The sequence below is a fragment of the Lygodium microphyllum genome, chromosome 22 (genome assembly GCF_053477565.2).
Source record: "Lygodium microphyllum isolate KBCC chromosome 22, Lygodium_microphyllum_v1.1.10, whole genome shotgun sequence".
Taxonomy (NCBI): Eukaryota; Viridiplantae; Streptophyta; class Polypodiopsida; order Schizaeales; family Lygodiaceae; genus Lygodium; species Lygodium microphyllum.
Window position 1 is genome coordinate 134792027 of NC_141156.1, and position 11320 is coordinate 134803346.

Genomic DNA, 11320 nt, shown 5'->3' on the forward strand with positions numbered 1-11320 from the left:
GTTTTCGATCGCATATGTATAGAGGTCATGCCGAATTTTTTCTAGGATATGTATTGTTTGGGGTGGTAATTGGGTTAGCTACGTTTGTGTGTGTGTAGTAATAATTGTATGTGATGAGTTCATGCTAATTGAGAAAAATTTGTTCGAGAGCTCTTTTCAAACTATTGATGGTGATGGTGGATGGAAAGCCTATGGTGGAAAGCTGAAGAAAACCTCTCATATTCTTTACAAATTTGTTATGGATTTTAAATGATTAATCAGATGAGTTAATGAATAACGAAGTTTTCCTTTAGTAGTATTTTTCTATCAGATACAGGTAATAAGTTGGGGTCATGATTTGGAAAGATTATTGAAGATCCGACGGAAGATACAATTGAGCTCTTTAATGAACTTATATTCTTCTTTTCCTTAGGTCGTGAGGACGCTTCCTTTCTAAGTGTGGGGATATGTTGAGAGTGGAAAAAGATTGAATTTTTGACTGATTTTTGTTGTTTTTAAGGACTGAATGATTGATTTTTGATGGATTTAGAGTGATGTATGCTTGATAATGAAAGTGTTTGAAAGTGTTTTGGATGATATTGATTATGTTTTGGAAGTTCATGATGATTCTCAGTGGAGATATGAAGCTCTACGATGTTCTGTCATGTTCTGATTGGTTTTGTATACCTTCTGTATAGCTTCTATTTTGTTCTAATTTTCTTCTGTATGAAGCATGGATTGATGATTGATGAATATTGAGATCTTTTGGAAGTTTATTGAATAGTTTTTTATAGTATGGAATGGTTTGAGTATGAGTTATGAGGTTCTAATGACCTTCTGTAACCCTCTGTAAACCTTCTGTCTCTGCTCTGTCTTTGTATTGTAACTATACTGTAGCTGCTCTATTGTTGTACTGTAACTGTTCTGTAAACCTTCTGTAAGTATTCTGTAGAAAGTATGTGTGACTTTGGGAAAGTTTTCTAACTTTTGGAAAAGATGAATCTAAGTTCAAAAGAGCTAAAACAAGTGGAAGAAGCAGCTGCTGGAGACTGAAGAGAGGACTGAGTGACAATGACAGTAGTGAGCTGTGAAAAGACACTGTAGTGGCTCTGGTGACTCTTTATATCAGATATACCTCTTGGGAGGTGCATCCACGATCTAAGAAGGATTATTGAGAGTTATTATGAGAGTATTATAGTGAGGATATGATGTGCTATTGATAGAGAGAGAGAGAGAGAGAGAGAGAGAGAGAGAGAGAGAGAGAGAGAGAGCCAAAGATAGTAAATTCTATCAAAACAGTGTAACTATATATGAGAGATTGAGAGAAAAAACTATGAAGACATTGAAGATGAATACTATGTGATTGATTTCCATTCAAAAGAAGGTGTATTCTTTTGTGTTCTTTGTTATATTGGTGGATTCTATAAAGATGTTGAAGACTATGGTTGATTCTATCAAATCCGTGGAAGAAATCTACTATGATGCTGTGTGAAGAATTGCTATTTTCTTTGTTTTGATGATCAAAAGAATTAAATAAAAGCTTGTTGATGTTAGAAGATAGATTTTCTTGCAAGAGAATTCCCTTTTCCTTGGTGTTCCTCTTAGGGCTCCACAGCCATCACACATGCATACATCCAAGTGGATATTGGAAGACCAACACTAGAGCATACAAAGCTCATAGCCAAACCCTTGACTTGGGATGAGAAACAACATGTTTGCTCCCGATATGTGGCTATTGCTGAGGAAGTCATAAAGGACATTCCAAAATCCACAATTAGAGAATTTTGCTTGATACCCTCACTCTATACTGCTCAATTTGAGACAAACAAGGAAAATCTTGAAGCAATCAAATGAAAAGGAAAAGGACAATGTGTGACTTTGTGCAGAAATGGTACTCTAACCAAAGTTTGGTAGCCAAAATTGGCCATCGACTAATGACACTCATTGAGTAAAGGAAATCCCTTTGGACATCAATAAATGATCCCACATATGACATCATTAAGAGTGTTGGCAATGATCCATGAGGTCCAGCTTTTTGCCACTGTCCAAAAACATCCCTTGTACAATAAACTGCTTCTAGAAGAAGATCTACATGTGGCTAGTAGGCTAGGAGTAGGAAGCATGGTGCTTGATGTTAGCGAATATGTCTTCTACCTCACTCAAGACCCTACAATCCTAGATATCTATGCTTTCCATCAATACAACCCTGACTTCTTTAGCTGGCTTCATCCAAGCCTACATGACAAGAACCCTAAACCATCCCCTATGACACTTGCATTGGGTCAAGAACAAACACCCGACCAGGAGCAACTGCCAATGAAATTTGATGAGGGGCTAAACAAAAGAGAATTGGCTAAAGAGCTAGACTCTCCACAAAGAGAGACAGTTGTACACTCACAACCTAGAAAGACTCTCCAGCAGACCGCAACTATGTCCCATGAGGACACACTAGAGAAAGAGAATGTTGAGGACTAATCAAGCACATCAACGACTGACCTAGTTCAGGGTCCTAAGTCTTTAAAGGATACACCTCAATTGCCCAAGAAAAAGAGGAGAAAACAACGGCAGTTGCAAGTGGCAGTAGATGCCAAGAAGATTGAGGCCATCGAGTCCATCCATGAATGAACCCATTGCCATCTCTCCTAACAACTAGGAAACCTCAAACACATCCATGTGTTCTGATAAATCAAAGCAACCATTACCATCAATGGTTGCTTGCAACGCTCAATCTATTGACAATAGAACTTACATTGACCAATCAAGAGTGGATATAACACTATCACAACATGTTGACAAAACTATACCAGCCACATCGGAGGAGAACCATGATACAATAGCAACAAAGCCTCAAGAGAAATATGAAAACCCCAAGAACATAAGTAATCCTAGCATTGACCAATCTTGCTCATCTAAGCCTGAGCCCATAGCTATGCTGAAGCCTAGGGAAATCCCAAAACCTTGCATGAGATAGCAACCGAGCAAGCCTTCATAGAACATAGAAGTGTCATAGAGTGCTTGATCGAGCTAGAGGCTAAACTCAAATTATTTGGATGTGCTTATGTCCTTGCAGACATGGGCATATTCCCTAGGGAGCAGCTTGAGGAATACTTGCCATATCATCTATCCTGGGAATAGCAAGAATATCTTAATAAGCATTATGACAAGCTCTTACATGAACACATGCAACTCATCTCTGATGAGGAGGCCGACAAACTGTGCTTAACTGTAACATTCAATGAAGCACTTTGCCAACCAAATCTCTTCGAGATAGAGCAACTAACACGACAATTAGAAGCTCTAAGTCAATTTGAAAAACCTTGGTTTAAAAACTGTGCTACAATGGCCAAACTTGGAGCCCAGATTATCACACTCTCAGAGGAGCGATTGGCCAAATGGCGGTCTCAAAGAGACCAAACTATGTGGCACCAACTTCCTTTCAAGTACTAACTGTCATTTGGGGTATGGAATTAGCCAGAGCTAGCTAAGAGAACTCTCTAATTGATGAAATTCTCACTGAGGAGGAGCTACATGTTGCTAGTAGATCAGACAAGGTACCATGCTACTCGATGTTGCAAAATATCTATTGTTATTGAGTAGGTTGCCACGAGTACTAGATGTGTGTGCCACACTCTAGTACAATCCTAAGTTCTACAATTGGTTTTTATCCCTATGAAGTGACATGGATTCATAAATGTGTACATAAATAAACAATGAGTTTTGTGACTGTGTATAGATAATACCGAAAAAAAAAGCTAGCACATACATACAAGCTATGATAATCAAGCACAGGTGATATGCATCGAAGTCAACACCATGAGATTCAGATAAGTGATGCCTCTTTGAGCTGCACCTACTCATTATGGTTGAACCATATGACTTGCATGTACTCTCACGAGTTGCAAAATGAATGCAGGATGACATAGGTCTTTGTATGAAAGCGTTCAATGTCCAAAGTCACCACAAGACCACTAACCTCACAAAGAACCATTATGGAGAGAGTGGTAAAAATACCAAGAGCAAATAGCCATGATAAAATCCCCACAGGAAGAGAAAATTACCCCTATAGAAAGCACATATTGCATTTGAGCATGTCCCAAAACATAATCATCAGCTACTGTCTCTTTCTTGGCCAGACTCTACATCTGGGTAGGAGCCACGCTCTCAGCAATGAAAAATTTTTCTTCATCAACCAAGATTCAACTTGCCAAATGCTTTGTTCCTTGTCCATGCACAACTCACTCTAGTTGCTACTACCTTAATTGTACTGATGTCTCACATGTTACAAAGAGATTTGCAAAATCTCAAGTATATCTCTCCATCTCAGCAATTGTTTCTCTAACATCAAGGCTAGTAATACAAGCATCTTTGTAATATCCATTTTTCATAGCCTTTGGATCTTGACATTTCTCAATCCAAATGAAAGTTTGGTAGCCTCAATGTATTGCATTGGTCGTATTCATTTTAGCAAAAAAAAAAAGAGAAGAAAAGAAAATGAAAAAAAACATTCATGATCACAACATAACACCTAGGGGTCCTCAAATTAGGTACGTCCAATGACCTTGGTTAGCTGGCTCCGCCATCCCTAGTCCCCTAGCCCTTTACACATCCCCCACAATTGTTTAGGGCACATCAAGAGCAGGACATACCTAGGGAGCTTGTCTCGCCCATGGTTAGACCTGTCACTTGAACCAGTTGCACGATTCTTTTTTGGACTCCACCTTAGTACAATCGCAATCACTAGTGATAAGCAAGGCATGAAAGACCATGGCATGCACACTGTACTCTTTGAAAAATACAAGTAGCCACCAGCTACCAAAAGCTAAGGCCTTAATGAGCTCAAGTATGCTACATCATGTTGTCAAAATCACAAATGATGTCTCAAGAAGCCTTTAAGTGTACTTCTCAACATCGACAATTTTTTTCACCCCATTGAACCCTTGCTTCATCCACACACTGCTACGAGGAACCCAACCAACAATCTTCTAACTACGTACTATCTACATATGCACCTGCACTCACATAATATTTTCACCACAATCTATACACAGTTTGGGTCCTCAAGTGCAGAGGACAATACTCTTAGCTTGCTTACTGTCTCCCAAACTAATCAAACTACATCTTGTGCATGATAAGAAGACTAGCACTACCCCCAGGGAGAGACCACATCATATGAGAGGTTTTCAATTGTAGGTATTGAAGCCTCCAACGAAAGTTTCTTCAACTCTTCATCAACACTCAACTCTGAATTCTTATCCTTTATCATCATGTAAGCCCACCAAAGAAATTTCACATGCAGAATCCCTAGAACACCAACACCTGCGACAATCATGAGTGCAACTCCCAACAAAGAACAACCCTATCTCCAACTACAACAACCCTATCGCCATCAAATCCTACCAACCAACAAGTACCCCCAATGACCTTCATCCACACCACCACCACAACTCCTCCATGGAAAACCAAAGTAGTCCCTTTCAACCACATCTTTGGTGCATGCCAAAGCTCGCTACCTACGACGAAGAGTGCCATGGGACTAGCACTCGTCTAGGAGGGAGGTAAGATTAACCCTCAAACGAACAAGGTGAAAAATCCAAAAAATCTAAAGCAGAAGACAAAGCCAAGGCAAAAGTGAGACGGAAGACGAAGGCATGCCAAGAAAAATATGAAAACACAAGAAGTACAGAAAAGTCCTAAATCAAGGAGAAAGGCGCACAAGAAAAAGTGCAAGTCAATACTTTTGTAAACGAGCACAATGCACACCATGATTTATTTTAAGAGCGCCATGCTCTCATCCCCATGAAAATTGTAAAGGTAGATGGGTTGTAGGAAGGAAGCTAATACGATAGAAGGACAATGGGAAAAAGGATCTAGGCCACAGCCGACCATATAAAAAATGAGATAAGGGGATGACCACCCAAAAGGGATTTAGGGTTTTGTATATAAAGTTGAAAAGTGAATGAGAAGCTCATTTTTGTGTGTGGCCAAAAGTAGCTCTCCTCTTTTTCTTATTCTTATTCTTCTTCTTGCTTTCTTGAGCTTGTGCTTGAGAGAGGGTGTGTGAGTGTGAGGGAGTGAGTATGTGAGGGTGAGGGACCGTGGGGGAGAAGCTCTCCTTCTTCTTCTCTCTTCTCCCTTCTTATCTTCTCTTCTCTTGCTCGCAACAATGAAGCTTGGAGTGTAGATCGTGGAGTTACTGGAGTGCTTGGGAGAGGAGGAAACTCGATGGGGCATTGTTGAATATTGAAATGACTAGATTTTTTGGTTAAATTTTGTTGTTTTTGAGGCCTGAATGGTTGATTTTTTATAGATTTTGAGTAATGTTTGGTTATTTTGGAAGTTTTTGAGAGTGTTTTGGATGATATTGATTATGTTTTGGAAGCTCATGATGATTCTCAGTAGAAATATGAGGTTCTGATAAGTTTTGTTGAGGTTTTGATTAGTTCTGATACCTTTTGTTTAGATTTTGTTTTGTTTTGATTTTCTTCTCTATGAAGCGTGGATTGATGATTGTTGAAGAATGAGGTCTTTTGAAAGCTCATTGAATGGTTTTTGATAGTTTGGGATGGTTTTAGTATGAGTTATGAGGTTCTGATGTTTTTTGTTGACCTTCTATAACCCTCTGATGAGCTTTTGTAGAGCCTCTGCTCTTGCTCTATTCGTTTTCTATTATGTTCTGTAGATCTTTTGTAAGTGTTCTATAGAATGTATGTGTAAATTTGGAAAAGTTTTCTAGCCTTGGAAAGAGGTGAATGTAAGTTCAAAAGAGCTTAAGGAAGTGGAAGAAGTAGCTGCTGAAGACTGGAGTGAAGTGATAGTGTTGAGCTATGAAGAGTCACTGTAGTGGCCCTGTTGACCTTTCATATCAGACACACCTCTTGGAAGGGGCATCCACGACCTAAGAAGAATTATAGTGAAGAGATGATGTACTATTGATTGAGAGAGAAAGAGAGAGTTAGAGATAACCAATTCTATCAAAACAATGTATCCTTCTATGAGAGATTGAGAGAGAGAACTATGAAGATAAAGAAAATGACTCATATGTGATTATTTATATTTAAAATTGGTATATTCTTTTGTGTTCTTGTTAGTTTTGATAGATTCTATGAAGATGTTGAAGATTATGGTTGATTATATTAAATCTTCTATGATGCTACATGAAGATTTGTTCTTTTCCTTATTGTGGTTCTCTAAATAATGAAACAAAAGCTTTTTGATGTTATAAGATATATTTTATTGTGGTAGAAACCCCTTTTCCTTGGTGTCTCTCTTGGAGCTTCATGTTTTTGGTACACAGTCGGGGAAGCTTACCATCAATAAGTATTAGAAGAGACTGAAAATGAAGGAAATTGCATTGCCAAGAAGAGAAGAATTCAATGGATGTTTGCAAAGTTCCTTCTTCCACTGAAGAGTTGGAGATTCTCATTATCAAAGACACTTTTCACAAGAAGTTCATTTTGCAATGGTGGAAGCATATTACCATCATGATGCAGGCTCTATGTGGTGGACTATTTTCTCTTTCAATTGAAGCAACAGAGACGTGCATCTTGGTGGCAGATTGTTTGGGAACAAACTGAAGTGTAGAGGAGAATGACCATCCATGGAAGATTTGGCATTCATTGATAAGTTTTCAGATATCATCAAGTAGAAGATCATGAAGAAGATTTAGGAGTCGTGGCCAGTGAAGGTTCATGAAAACAAGAAAGAAAAGAGTTGGAATTTGTTCGTAGATGCTAAACATCAGGACACATGGGATGCATGGTGTACTGGCAATCTTTTGTTTGTTCAATTAGCAACCCACTAGAAGTTGGTGGATAGATTATTCTTCACAACATACAATATTGAAACGATTAGAACCTGACATTATTATGATGATGGCATGGCAAGGATCCTCAAAAGAATGAGTTTTGATACCTTCAAAACAGAATATCTCCTATAGTGGTTTTAAAATCAAATTCAGAGACATAGAAAAGCAAGAACTAGAAGAGATATTGGCCAGAGAGTCCTCCAAAGACTAAAGCCCTCTCTGATTCTATTCTATTGAATACAGACCAACTAGTTGGACCTAACCCTTTGATGAATGACACAATCAAGAGGCAAGTACTAGAATGAGTCCAGAGGTATGTGAGAAGAGAGAAGGCAAAAATCACGGATGAGAATGAGATTGCAGTAGAAGCTTCCTTTGACGCCTTAAAAGCACTCTTTACAGAACTCCCCATGGTGACTCAAGGTCCCTTTTCTAGTCAGATTCGTCTTGGAAATATTAATGACAGACTAGCAAATGTAGTTTTATTGCCAATTTTTAAGGGAGAGTACAATAAAGACCTTGATCTTCATGTAGCAAAGTTTATGGTAGCATGTGTGGCTAACAATGCCAGAACCCCTAAGTATTGGTTAGCGATATTCCCCGCCACTTTCAAGGGCATGGCGTTTTAGTGGTATGAGAGACAAGGAGCAAGAACTTTTGGCACATGGGACGACCTGAAGTTGACATTCCTCACCAAATTCTGGCATGAAGGTTTTGAAGAGCGGATGCGAGAGGAGTTCATGAACCTAAGTCAGTCCTCTAGAGAAAGAGTAGAAGCTTATGTCTGGCGAATGGAATCCATCCTAAAGTGATGGACCAATCATCATTTAGATGAAGGCATCCAGAAAGGAGTGTTTCTCAGAGGCCTACAACCAACAGTTTGCAAGTTTGTGGAATTGAGAAGACCAGTCAATTTGCAAGCTACAGTGGAAGGTGCAAGGCTGATGATGAAGTTAAAGCAAGGTTGTCAATGACCTCAAGAAGAGGAGTCTTACCTCCTCCCATGCTAGAAATGGTATACCCACCAAATGTAGTTCCAGGGACAGTTTCTTACCCCTACCCCCAGATGCAAATAGTGCCACAATACAATGCACCTAATCCACTATGGCCGCAGACGATAATGCCTCAAAAGATGATTCAACCACAACAACAGTGGTCTCAAAAAATTCCTCGAATGGAGACTCAAAAACAGTGGAATCCTACCCATTGGAATCAACCCCAAGTCTCAAGAGGAGCTCTGAATTAGAACTAGAACAGAGGACCTCCTGGATCAACCCAACCGTGTATACAGTAATTAGAGAAGCTTCCTAAAACCCTACTACAAGTACTTCAAGAGGTGAAAATCTAAAGGACTACCTATCCAATTCAGTGGGCAAGTATCAAGAAAAAGCTTATGGATGTGATTACAGAGCAGCTATAGACAATGAAGGTGAATACCGCCAATATATCCATTCCTGCAGGAGGTGGGAGAGATGTGATGCATTTTAATACATGGCGCAGAAAGTGCCATCAAGTGGCATATTTATCCACTGAATGTACCCGAAAACCAACCATTCCTGGAGCTTTCTATTCATACTGTTTGAGGAAGAACCATACAGAGGATATTTGCTCTCTAAAAGAGATGCACGAAAGAAGAAAGAAAAATGAAGATGCAATATTCAACTTGCTGGAATCCAAAATGACAACGCAGGACATTGGATCAAAGCCTAGGGAGTTTGGTTCTAATTTTGGTCCAAGGAGGTTTCCCTCTCAAAGTTACAAAGGACGATAGTCTACTAGCAGTGGCCAGAGATCAAATGTGGAATATTGCAGATGTGGAGAAAAATTTCATATCTCACCGAATTGTCCAAACCCTAGAATATTTGTGGGTTACAAGCCCTTATGCAGTCGATGTAAAGGAGAAGGCCACACTGTAAAAGATTTCCCAAGTCCATCCCCTGTGAAATCTACTTCTGATACCCAACAGAAGACCCAAGAACCTACTTCCAATTCGGTGGAATTGGAAATGGCCGCAATAACGCGAGAGCAAAGAAAGGAAAATCGGTAGTTCCAAAAGAGAATGTTCCTTCTGCTAAGATTGTGAAGTTCAACCTTCCTCGAGATAAGCAAAACAATGCAATCTAGAATAAGGAAGTACAGAGTACTATAGAGCCACAGAGAGCTACAGAGATAGTTGCAGAGACAAGCCCAGAGATTCAAAAAATAGAGGATGCAGAAGTACCTCCTCATGAAGAAGAAGCCCATATGTTGCCACTTCTAAAAGAAAAAGGGAAGATAAAAGTAGGTGTGGCCCCATTTCCCAGTCGATTTTAAAAGCTTGTGGATCCTATCAAAGAGTATGATTTGGTCAAAGACCTAGATACATTTAAACCAAACCTAACCTTCCAACAGTTGTTGATGTTGTCTCCTAGCTATCAAAAGAAATTCAAAAGCATACTGACAAGAAGAAGAGGCCTAAGAATTGCTCCCTCTGTGGTGACCAAGTCTAAAAGAGTCTCAAGACCACTGAAGGAAGTAGATATAGCTAATACCTTCTTGGATCCTGGAACCCTAAAGATTGGCATATGGATAGAATGATGCTTTATTGGAGATGCATTGATTGATGGAGGCTCATTAGTAAACATAATGAAAGATGTGACAATGAAGGATCTAAGCTTGTAAGAAATGCAGCCTACGCAGTGGCTTATCAGATTGGCAGACCAAAGTAGAATCAAACCATTGGGCATCCTCCATACTAAAAACAACCCTTGCAAAAAGAGACTATTGGCTAACATATTTGGTGGTCAAACCAAATTCCTACGAAACCTCATACCCTCTATTGTTGGGAAGACCTTGGCTTTTCAAAGCAAGAGCAAGGACAGACTAGTTCAAAGGAACCTTAACCCTAGGCAGAGGACCCAATAAAGTGGTTGAAGTTGCATGGATTGCAAAAAGGAAATGCATCTACATCCATCAAAGTCATAAATAGACTCTTCCAATGAAGTAACAGATGGTACTTTAGGAGACAAAGAGGCTATCAAATAGATATTTCCTAAGAAAACACAGGTACAGTCCCTAATAGTGGGCACTGTAAGCCAACTACTGACGGAAGTAAAGTCTTTTTCCATGGAAGAATACCTCCTACCTAAACCTAAATTGACTTTTGAAATCACCTCTGATAGCGAAATAGAAGCATGGATGTACTGTTCTCCCTGTTACATGGCAGTCGTAGAGTCAAAGACCGAGTTAGAGGTAGAGACAGAAGCAGAGACAAAGACAGAGTTAGACACAGAGTCAGAAGTCGAGACAGAGATAGAAGTAGAAGCAAAAGCAAAAACAGAAGTAGAGAACATAATAGAGAGCTTGTTCTCCTCTTATAGAATACCCACAGTTATAGAAAGAGAACCTGAAGAGGATGAAAGTGATAATGCAAATGAAGATTATGAAAGCGAGCTAGAAGGATATATCCTACTCACAGAAGGTAGAGACGAGGAAGATGTTAGTGATGTTCCTGACGCCTCAAAAGCACAAGATCTCTTTTTGTGTGATAGAATGATT